Source organism: Myxine glutinosa, chromosome 2, assembly GCF_964187855.1.
Source record: "Myxine glutinosa chromosome 2, kmMyxGlut1.1, whole genome shotgun sequence".
Classification (NCBI taxonomy): Eukaryota; Metazoa; Chordata; class Myxini; order Myxiniformes; family Myxinidae; genus Myxine; species Myxine glutinosa.
Genome location: NC_136262.1, coordinates 151,001,080 through 151,011,178, shown reverse-complemented (window position 1 = coordinate 151,011,178; position 10,099 = coordinate 151,001,080). Strand labels below are relative to the sequence as shown.

The window sequence follows — 10,099 nt, the reverse complement described above, 5'->3', positions numbered from 1 at the left end:
ACACACACACACACACACACACACACACACACACACACACACACACACACACACACACACACACACACACACACACACACACACACACAAACACACAAACTGTGTTTTATATATACTAGGGCATATATATATTTTTGGTGAGTTTCGGCCAGACACAGCGATGAACGAAGGAGCCTTTATCTATAATCTGTCGGTCAGTTTCTCCGTAACGCTTTCCATGTTTGAAGAGGAAGAAGAATTATATTTGGCTGAGTTTCTCTGTAATGCTCCACTCACTCGGACAAGAACAAGAAATTCGTTCAGTTGGAGTGCTTGCTTGAACACTTTCAAACAAGCAAGCCGCTTGGCAAGTAATAGAAAGCTGATTGCTAACGGAACATACCCAGGCAATTTGAGTCATGAGCAACGGACAATTGAGAAGGCACGGATAAACAAATTCCAACGAAACAAAAGTAAATGCTTTTATAAAACAGGCCACGCAAGCCATTAGTAACTTTTCTTTTGTTATTGTAGCGTTGTAGTAAAACTTATTTTGGCGGTGTATAACCTTTAAACTGATTGCATAGTTTTTCGTAGGACGGAGGTATTTCGTACATATAAGTTTTAATGGACTTGATTCTTTAAAAGTTCAACTTTGTGCTTATTTTCCCGTTTCAATAACGCGAGGACGATGTTGAATTGAACGAGGTGACAGGTTTGGAGGACGAGTCTGGTGACGTCATTGGCGTGTCGCGCGAGTTTGAAGCGCGAGTTCAACGTCAGTGACAGGATTACGGTCTGTGGTGATAAACTTCGGATACTTTGGCACGGAATCCAATTTGCAAAGGTCGGTACGACGAAGACGAGTTCAGATGGTTCGATGTGATTTCCTGTGATAATTGACCGTTACTTCATGAACATCAATAACATGTGTACTTTACTCGCCCAGGCGAAAAGGTAGTTTGGCTGGTAGTGGTACTGGTAGTGGTACTGGTAGCGTGTTGTAGTTTGGCTGGTACTGGTACTGGCTGGTAGTGATAGCGTGTTGTAGTTTGGCTGGTACTGGTACTGGCTGGTACTGGTACTGGCTGGTAGTGGTAGCGTGTTTATCGCAACCAAAAGTTCCCTCGTCGGATGTGACTTTAAAAAATGTCTTTTGGTGAAGTGACAGCAGAGGGCACAATCTCGGAACACACGGTTCATCTTCATGGTTGTTGTCGACCGCGCGTTTGGGACGTTTTGTCTAAATTTGTCAAGGGAGAGGTGCTAAGGTGGTGTTTGTTCCAGGTGAAGAGGTGCTAAGGTGGTGTTTCTCCAGGTGGAGAGGTGCTAAGGTGGTGTTTGGCCAGGTGAAGAGGTGCTAAGGTGGTGTTTCTCCATGTGGAGAGGTGCTAAGGTGGTGTTTGGCCAGGTGAAGAGGTGCTAAGGTGGTGTTTCTCCATGTGGAGAGGTGCTAAGATGGTGTTTGTCCAGGTGAAGAGGTGATAAGGTGGTGTTTGTCCAGGTGGAGAGGTGCTAAGGTGGTGTTTCTCCAGGTGAAGAGGTGCTAAGATGGTGTTTGTCCAGGTGAAGAGGTGATAAGGTGGTGTTTGTCCAGGTGGAGAGGTGCTAAGGTGGTGTTTGTCCAGGTGGAGAGGTGCTAAGGTGGTGTTTGTCCAGGTGGAGAGGTGCAAAGATGGTGTTTGTCCAGGTGGAGAGGTGCTAAGGTTGTGTTTATCCATGTGGAGAGGTGCAAAGATGGTGTTTGTCCAGGTGAAGAGGTGCTAAGATGGTGTTTGTCCAGGTGGAGAGGTGCTAAGATGGTGTTTGTCCAGGTGAAGAGGTGCTAAGGTGGTGTTTGTCCAGGTGGAGAGGTGCTAAGATGGTGTTTGTCCAGGTGAAGAGGTGCTAAGGTGGTGTTTGTCCAGGTGGAGAGGTGCTAAGGTGGTGTTTGTCCAGGTGAAGAGGTGTAAAGGTGGTGTTTTTGTCCAGGTGGAGAGGTGCTAAGGTGGTGTTTGTCCAGGTGGAGAGGTGCTAAGGTGGTGTTTGTCCAGATGGAGAGGTGCAAAGATGGTTTTTGTCCAGGTGGAGAGGTGCTAAGGTGGTGTTTGTCCAGGTGGAGATGTGCTAAGGTGGTGTCTGTCCAGGTGGAGAGGTGCTAAGGTGGTGTTTGGCCAGGTGAAGAGGTGTAAAGATGGTGTTTATCCAGGTGGAGAGGTGCTAAGGTTGTGTTTATCCATGTGGAGAGGTGCAAAGATGGTGTTTGTCCAGGTGAAGAGGTGCTAAGATGGTGTTTGTCCAGGTGGAGAGGTGCTAAGATGGTGTTTGTCCAGGTGAAGAGGTGCTAAGGTGGTGTTTGTCCAGGTGGAGAGGTGCTAAGGTGGTGTTTGTCCAGGTGAAGAGGTGTAAAGGTGGTGTTTTTGTCCAGGTGGAGAGGTGCTAAGGTGGTGTTTGTCCAGGTGGAGAGGTGCTAAGGTGGTGTTTGTCCAGATGGAGAGGTGCAAAGATGGTTTTTGTCCAGGTGGAGAGGTGCTAAGATGGTGTTTATCCAGGTGGAGAGGTGCTAAGGTGGTGTTTGTCCTGGTGAGGAGGTGTAAAGATGGTGTTTGTCCAGGTGGAGAGGTGCTAAGGTGGTGTTTGTCCAGGTGAAGAGGTGTAAAGATGGTGTTTGTCCAGGTGGAGAGGTGCTAAGGTGGTGTTTGTCCAGGTGGAGAGGTGCTAAGGTGGTGTTTGCCCAGGTGGAGAGGTGCCAAGATGGTGTTTGTCCAGGTGAAGAGGTGCAAAGGTGTTTTTTGTCCACGGTTGTGGATTCTGGTTTATCCAGAACCAATTTCTCACCAATGATTTACTGTAAGCGAGTTATGTAGCAATTTCATTGTCTCCAACCCCAGCCCTCCATCACAATCCCCCACCCCTCCACCACAATCCCCCCACCCCTTCACCACAATCCCCCCACCCCTCCACCACAATCCCCCCAACCCTCCATCGCAATCCCCCCACCCCTCCATCACAATCCCCCCACCCCTCCATCACAATCTCCCCGCCCCTCCATCACAATCCCCCCACCCCTCCACCACAACCCCCCCACCCCTCCATCACAATCCCCCCACCCCTCCATCACAATCCCCCCACCCCTCCATCACAATCCCCCCACCCCTCCACCACAATCCCCCCACCCCTCCATCACAATCCCCCCACCTCTCCATCACAATCCCCCCACTCCTCCCTCACAATCCCCCCCACCCCTCCATCACAATCCCCCACCCCTCCCTCACAATCCCCCCACCCCTCCATCACAATCCCCCGACCCCTCCATCACAATCCCCCCACCCCTCCCTCACAATCCCCCCACCCTTCCCTCACAATCCCCCCACCACTCCACAATCCCCCCACCACTCCACAATCCCCCCACCACTCCACAATCCCCCCACCACTCCACAATCCCCCCACCCCTCCCTCACAATCCCCCCACTCTTCCCAAACAATCCCCCCACCCCTCCATCACAATCCCCCACCCCTCCCTCACAATCCCCCCACCCCTCCATCACAATCCCCCACCCCTCCCTCACAATCCCCCCACCCCTCCCTCACACTCCCCTGCCCCTCTCTCACAATCCCCCCACCCCTCTCTCACAATCCCCCACCCCTCCCTCACAATTGCCCCACCCCTCACTCACAATCCCCCCACCCCTCCCTCACAATCCCACCACCCCTCCATCACAATCCTCCCACTCCTCCCACACAATCCCCCCACTCCTCCCAAACAATCCCCCCACACCTCCCTCACATTCCCACATCCCTCCACAATCTCGCTTGTTAAAGTGGACATCTCTCTGACCATTCTCAGAGAGCCTCCTCAGCGTCGACGAGTCTGGCATTTCACTCAGGCCAACTGGCACGGTCTTCAAGCAGCCATCAATCATCTGGACTGGTCTCCCATCTCTACCGCCTCTGACATCAACTCATCCTGGGAATTCTTCCAAAGTAAATTGCTCTCTCTCATGCACAGATTTATCCCATCTCATCTTCAGTTGTCATACCCTTCCTCCCGTCCATGGTACACGGAATCTTGTGGTGAGGCTGTTGCCCAGAAACAACTTGCTTTCGTCTCCTGGAAAGCAAATCCAACGGAAGGAAATCTCATTTCCTTTCACAAAGCCCGAAACAAGTGTGTGTCCACCCTCAGGAGAGCCAGGAAACAATATCTCTCCGTTCTCAGGACCGAACTCTCTTATCTGTCTCCCTCTTCCAAATCCTGGTGGCGTCTGGTCAAATCTGTTTCTGGTGTTTGTTCCCCCTCCATCCCCTCCCTCACCTCAAACGGCCCAGTCGTACCCAGCTGCTCCTGGACTCTGTGTCCTTTCCTCCTGACAAGGTGGAAAAGTTTCTGCCAACCCTCGACTCTGATTCTGCAACTGGACCGGACGGCATCAGCCCACGGGTCCTAAAATCTTGTTCTTCCGCTCTTTCACTCCCTCTCTCTGTTCTCTTCACCCTCTCTTTTGCTCAAGATCATCTGCCATCTGCTTGGAAATCTGCCAACATCACCGCTTTGCACAAAAAGGTGCAAAAACAGATCCCAGCAACTACAGACCAATCAGCCTTCTCCCAATTATCAGCAAAGTCATGGAATCCATCATTGCTTCAGATATGAAATCTTTCCTCTTCTCCAATGGCTTGATCTCTGATAATCAATTTGGTTTCAGACCTGGTCACTCTACTCTGGACATGCTGCTTCTGCTTTCTCAACAATGGATGGAGGTCCTCAATGCCAAACAGGAAATTAGAGCTGTCTCCCTTGACATATCACGTGCCTTCGATACGGTCTGGCACCCCGCTCTGCTCACCAAACTCTCCTCCTTTGGTATCCATGGAAATCTCCACGCATGGCTGGCGGACCTCCTCTCTAGTCGTAGTCAACGTGTGGCCCTGAATGGGTTTCTCTCAGCTCCTCTTCCTGTTCAGGCTGGAGTTCCCCAAAGCAGTGTTCTGGGCCCTGTGCTTTTTCTGGTCTTCATCAATGAAGTATGGATGGAGACAAAAGGTCTGAGGGTGAATATCGGAAAGACGAAGGTGATGGCAAGTGGTAAAGCATGTGGTGAGGTGGAAAGAACTGGGAAGTGGCCCTGTGCTGTGTGTAGGAAGGGTGTCGGAGTGAACTCTATTCAGTGTACAATGTGCGCTGAGTGGGTTCATCAAAAATGTAGTGGTCTGAGAGGGTCATTAACCAGTGTGGCAGCTACATTCAAATGTAAGGTGTGCACAGAGGGAGCTGCAGATGGAGGAAAGGTTGAGTTGGATCTTGGAGACGGCGTGAAGCTGGAAGGTGTGAAAACATTTTGCTACCTCGGAGACATGCTGAATGGAGAAGGTGGATCAGACTCGGCAACAGTTGCTCGAGTGAGATGTGCATGGAAGAAGTTTCGGGAATTGAGTGGCGTGCTGATGATGAGGGGAGTGTCGTTGAAGCTGAAGGGAAAGGTGGTAAAGCTCTTTCACGAGCCTCGATTCAGTATACAAAAAAACAAAAAAAGAAAAAAAAAAAAGAAAAAAAGAAAAAAAAAAAAAAAGTGTATGCTGCATGTGTGAGAAGTGTTATGATTTATGGGAGCGAGACATGGGTAATGAACGTAGAGCAGCAACGAAGGTTGGAAAGGGTGGAAATGCGAATGGTTCGACGGATGTGCGGAGTATCGTTGAGAGAGAGGAAGACAAATGATGAATTGCGAAAGATGATGGGAATAGAGCCTGTGATTGATGCTGTGAAGAGGAACAGGTTGAGATGGTTTGGTCATGTGTTGAGGAAGGATGAAAGTGACTGGTTGAGAAGAGTGATGGAAATGAATGTAGAAGGAAGTAGAAGACGGGGAAGACCGAGAAAGACTTGGCTAAAGATGGTGGAAGAAGAAATGCGGGCAAGGGGGTTAACAAGGAGAGATGCAGAAAATAGGGCAAAATGGAGAAGATTGTCATGGGGACCGCAAGGCTAACCCCCGCTCTAGCAGGGAAAATGGCCTTTAAAATGCATGTTGTTGTTGTTGTTGTATCAGTGATCTCTCTGACTCTCTTGAAAATCCTCTCTATCTCTTTGCTGATGACTCTACTCTGTCGCTCCATTCTTCATCCCTCAGATCGGCAGTCTGCAGCCTCCTCACTCTCTGCAGACCTGGACAAAATCACAGACTGGGCAAACAAGTGGAACATGTCTTTCAATCCTGACAAATCTCACACTCTTACGATGTCTCTCTGAAAAGACCGACTGGACAGCCCTCTCATCCACTTTCTGAATAATCCTCTCCAAGAAGTTCTGTCACTCAAGCTTTTGGGTCTCACTATCTGCCATGATCTTTCCTGGGAAAACCACATTTCAAATCTGGCCTCCAAAGCCAGTCGCCGACTGGGCATCCTCCGTCGTGCGAAGTCCTTCCTTGGCACACCTGAGCTCCTCACCACATACAAGGCTTTCATCCGCACTCCGCAGCTCAATGGAATACTGCTCTCCCCTCTGGGCTGGTGCTCCTGCCTCACACCTAGCTCGTCTTCACGCTGTTGAAACCAAAGCATTCAGAATCATTGGAATCTCCCGCGATGAAGCTAACTCCAAGGGCCTCTCACTCACTCACCGCAGGCAGGTTGGTGGTCTTTCTGTCTTCTACCGACTCCTCTCTGGCCTTGCCCCCCCAGCTCTCTCTGGGCTCTGTCCCGCAAATATTCCTACAGGTCGCACAAGATCTGCCTGCAACCCTCTTATGGTTAAACTGCCAAAATCAAGACTCTCTGCTCACCTTCACTCCTTCATGCCTCTTTTCTCCCGCCTCTGGAACAAACTCCCTCACTCTCTTCAATCCCACTCCACCCTCCAGGTCTTTAAAACAGCTGTTCACCACCATCTCTTATCTTCCCCCATCCAAAACCTTGATCTTTTCTATCCCTGCTAATTTCACCCCAATTCCACTTTTTTGAAATACCAACTGCTGTCCTGGAAGTCCTTGGTGTCCTTGTGTTTTATACTTCTCCCACCCCCCCCCCCCCTTCCCACGCCTCCTCCCCCCAAGCCCTCTCCCTCCCACACATCTCCCTGCTCTTAAATGTTGTGTGCTCTCAAGTGTTTGTGTGCTTTCCCTTCTCTTGTCTTCCGCTCCCTCATTTTATATATTTTGTTTGTCTGGTTGATTTGTTTGTGAAGTAAATGTCAGCTTTCACGAGCCTCGATTCAGTATACAAAAAAAAAAAAAAAAAAATTTCCCCCACCCCACCCTCACACCTCCCCCCTCACCCCAACCCCCCACATCTCCCTCACATTCCTTCTAAGGGAGCTCGTATTATTCCAATACTCTCCCAACTTTCGTTGAGAAAATATTTCTTTATTATAGTCTTCTCGTTGACTTCTTGGTGAGCCGAGTGGTGGTGTGTCTGTGTGGTGTGTCTTTGTGGTGTGTCTGTGTGGTGTGTCTGTGTGGTGTGTCTGTGTGGTGTGTCTGTGTGGTGTGTCTGTGTGGTGTGTCTGTGTGGTGTGTCTGTGTGTGTGTGTGTGTGTGTGTGGTGTGTGTGTCTGTCTGTGTGTGTGAGTGTGAGATATATGCAGTCATGGCCAAAAATATTGGCACCCTTGCACTTTTTCAAATAATTCACCATTTCTTCCAGAAAATTGTTGAAATTTAAAAATCTTTTGGTAGCCACATTTGTATTTCTTTGGTTTACACTTTACAGTGAAACAAAACAAAAAAACGTGAAAAATGGCTAAATCTGAGCTTATTCCACACAGAAATCCTAAAGTATCCCGGACAATATTATTGGCACCTTTTAGAAGTTTGTTGGAAATAATTAGATTTCAAGCAGGTGATTCTCCTTTACCTTGGAATTGAACTCACCTGTGGTGAGATGCAGGTGCCTGCAATATAGTAAATCACTCATTCAACCAATTTTAATGGAGAAAAGGAATCATTCTGCTGTTTTGTGTCACTGTGTGTACCGGAATGTGCATGGAGAAAAGAAAGGAAACCAGATAATTGTCTGAGCAGGTCAGACATAAGATCGCAGCCAAGCATGGACAATCTCACTGCTGCAGTGCTACATGTCCATCTTGAGAGACCTTGATGTACCTGTGTCCACCGCACGCAATATTATCAGGAAGTTTAAGGCCCATGGCACTGCAGCCAACCTCCCTGGACATGGCCGCAAGAGAAAACTTGATCAACGATTGAAGCGAAGGATTGTTCGAATGGTGGAGAAAGCACCTCGATCGACTGACAAACAGATTCAAGTTGATCTCCAGACACAAGGTACGACAGTTTCAACTCGCACCATCCGTCTCCAACTCAATGAAAGGGGGTTCTATGGTTGGAGACCCAGGAGGACTCCACTGCTGAGAGAGAGACATAAGAAAGCCCGACTGGAGTTTGCCAAAACACACCTGAACAAGCCAAAATCTTTCTGGGAGAATGTCCTGTGGACAAATGAGACCAAATTAGAGCTTTTTTGGTAAAGCACATCATCTCTATGTTTACAGAAAACAAAATGAAGCCTTCAATGAAAAGAATACCTCGCCTACAGTCAAACATGGATGAGGTTCAGTGATGCTTTGGGGTTCCTGTGCTGCCTCTGGCACTGGGTGCCTTGAGTGTGTGCATACATCATGAAATCAGGAGATTACCAAGGCATTTTGGAGCACAATGTTTAACCGAGTGTCAGAAAGCTGGGTCTCCATCGAAGATCATGGGTCCTGCAGCAGGACAATGACCCCAAACACACTTCAAAAAGCACCCAGGAATGGTTCAAGACAAAACACTGGACTGTTCTGTAGTGGCCAGCAACGAGTCCAGATCTAAATCCCATTGAACATCTGTGGGGAGATCTGAAAACAGCTGTTGGGAGAAGGCACCATTCAAATCCTGGAGAACTGGAGTAGTTTTCACAAGAAGAGTGGGCCAAACTGCCAGTAGAGAGGTGTAGGAAGCTCAATCATGGTTAGAGGAAGAGCTTCACTGCAGTTATTTTGTCCAAAGTCTGTGCTACCAAATATTAAGTCTTGGGTGTCAATAATTTTGTCAATGCCATTTCTTTTTATTTTCTGATTTAAAAGGATATATTAAGTTCTGAATCAAAAACAAAGGTTCTGTAATATTAACAGTGAAATAAAGAAATGTGGAGACCAAATACTTTTGTTAATTCAACTTATTTTTAGAGATAAATGGAGTTATTTGAAAAAAGTGCAAGGGTGCCAATATTTTTGGCTACGACTGTGTATACAAGTGTGTGTATATTGCTACGTTTGAAGGGGGTAAGCAGTGATTACCTTAGAACCAGGTAGAATGTATAGATTAGTGGGCCCCGATTGTCGTGAAGAAGAAGAAGAACCGCCTTTGTCCGATAAGTAGGGACTTTGTATTGGACCGGACTGTCGGGTTACGTTTGTATCTTCGTCCCCATTACGAGAGTGGGGTATGTTAATTAGCTCAGGGATTATGGGTAATTGTCCATATGTTGTCCATATGTTGTCCATAGTCCAATTGTCCATATGTTGTTGATCAATTGTCCATTATGGGTAAAAATAACGGTGGAAGAAGACATGCGGGCAAGGGGGTTAACAAGGGGAGATGCAGAAAATAGGGCAAAATGGAGAAGATTGTCATGGAGACCACAAGGCTAACCCCCACTCTTGCAGGGAAAATGGCCTTAAAATGCATGTTGTTGTATTATGGGCAATTGTCCCTTACATGTTACCTCTAATTTATTTCCTATGTTCGTTTTGGCACCACACCATAGACACATAGCTAAGCCACGCGATCGCCCGCATTTAAACTCGCTAATTAAAAAGCTAACCGGAAGTCATGCAATAAGCACTGCCGCTGATAACATTGACTTGGAATCGCACAGGACGGGCAGGCCTAGAGGACACAACCCCGAGGAGCCGTGATTGGGGGTGGGGAGGGGTGGGGGGGTTGATTGACAGGAAGGCCGGGGATAGCCGGGTTTCGCTGATTGGCGAAGGACCCCAGGTGACGTCAGAGCCTGGGTGATAAGAGAACGATCTAGCGGACATTTTCTTTCTTCTCTTCTCTTCGCTTCGCTCTCCTCCTTGGCTTCTCACTCTGACCGACTTTTATCGCTCTCGTGTGCCTTGTCCTACCAAAGACAATAG

The 10,099-nt window shown here is 48.3% G+C and overlaps 1 protein-coding gene across 6 annotated transcripts in view; it reads left to right on the top strand.

Moving 5' to 3' along the window:
* The window catches only part of LOC137421178 (centrosomal protein of 152 kDa), a 163,728-nt gene that overhangs the window by 1,263 nt on the left and 152,366 nt on the right, over positions 1-10,099 (top strand). For 4 of the 6 annotated variants that reach the window (XM_078771815.1, XM_078771814.1, XM_078771813.1 and 1 more), the window contains exon 1: positions 9-826. The exons of the other annotated variants lie outside the window; for them this stretch is intronic. The gene's annotated coding sequence lies outside the window, so the exon portion shown is untranslated. Of the gene's footprint in view, positions 1-8; positions 827-10,099 lie in introns of those variants that run through there. 6 annotated transcript variants of the gene reach the window in all.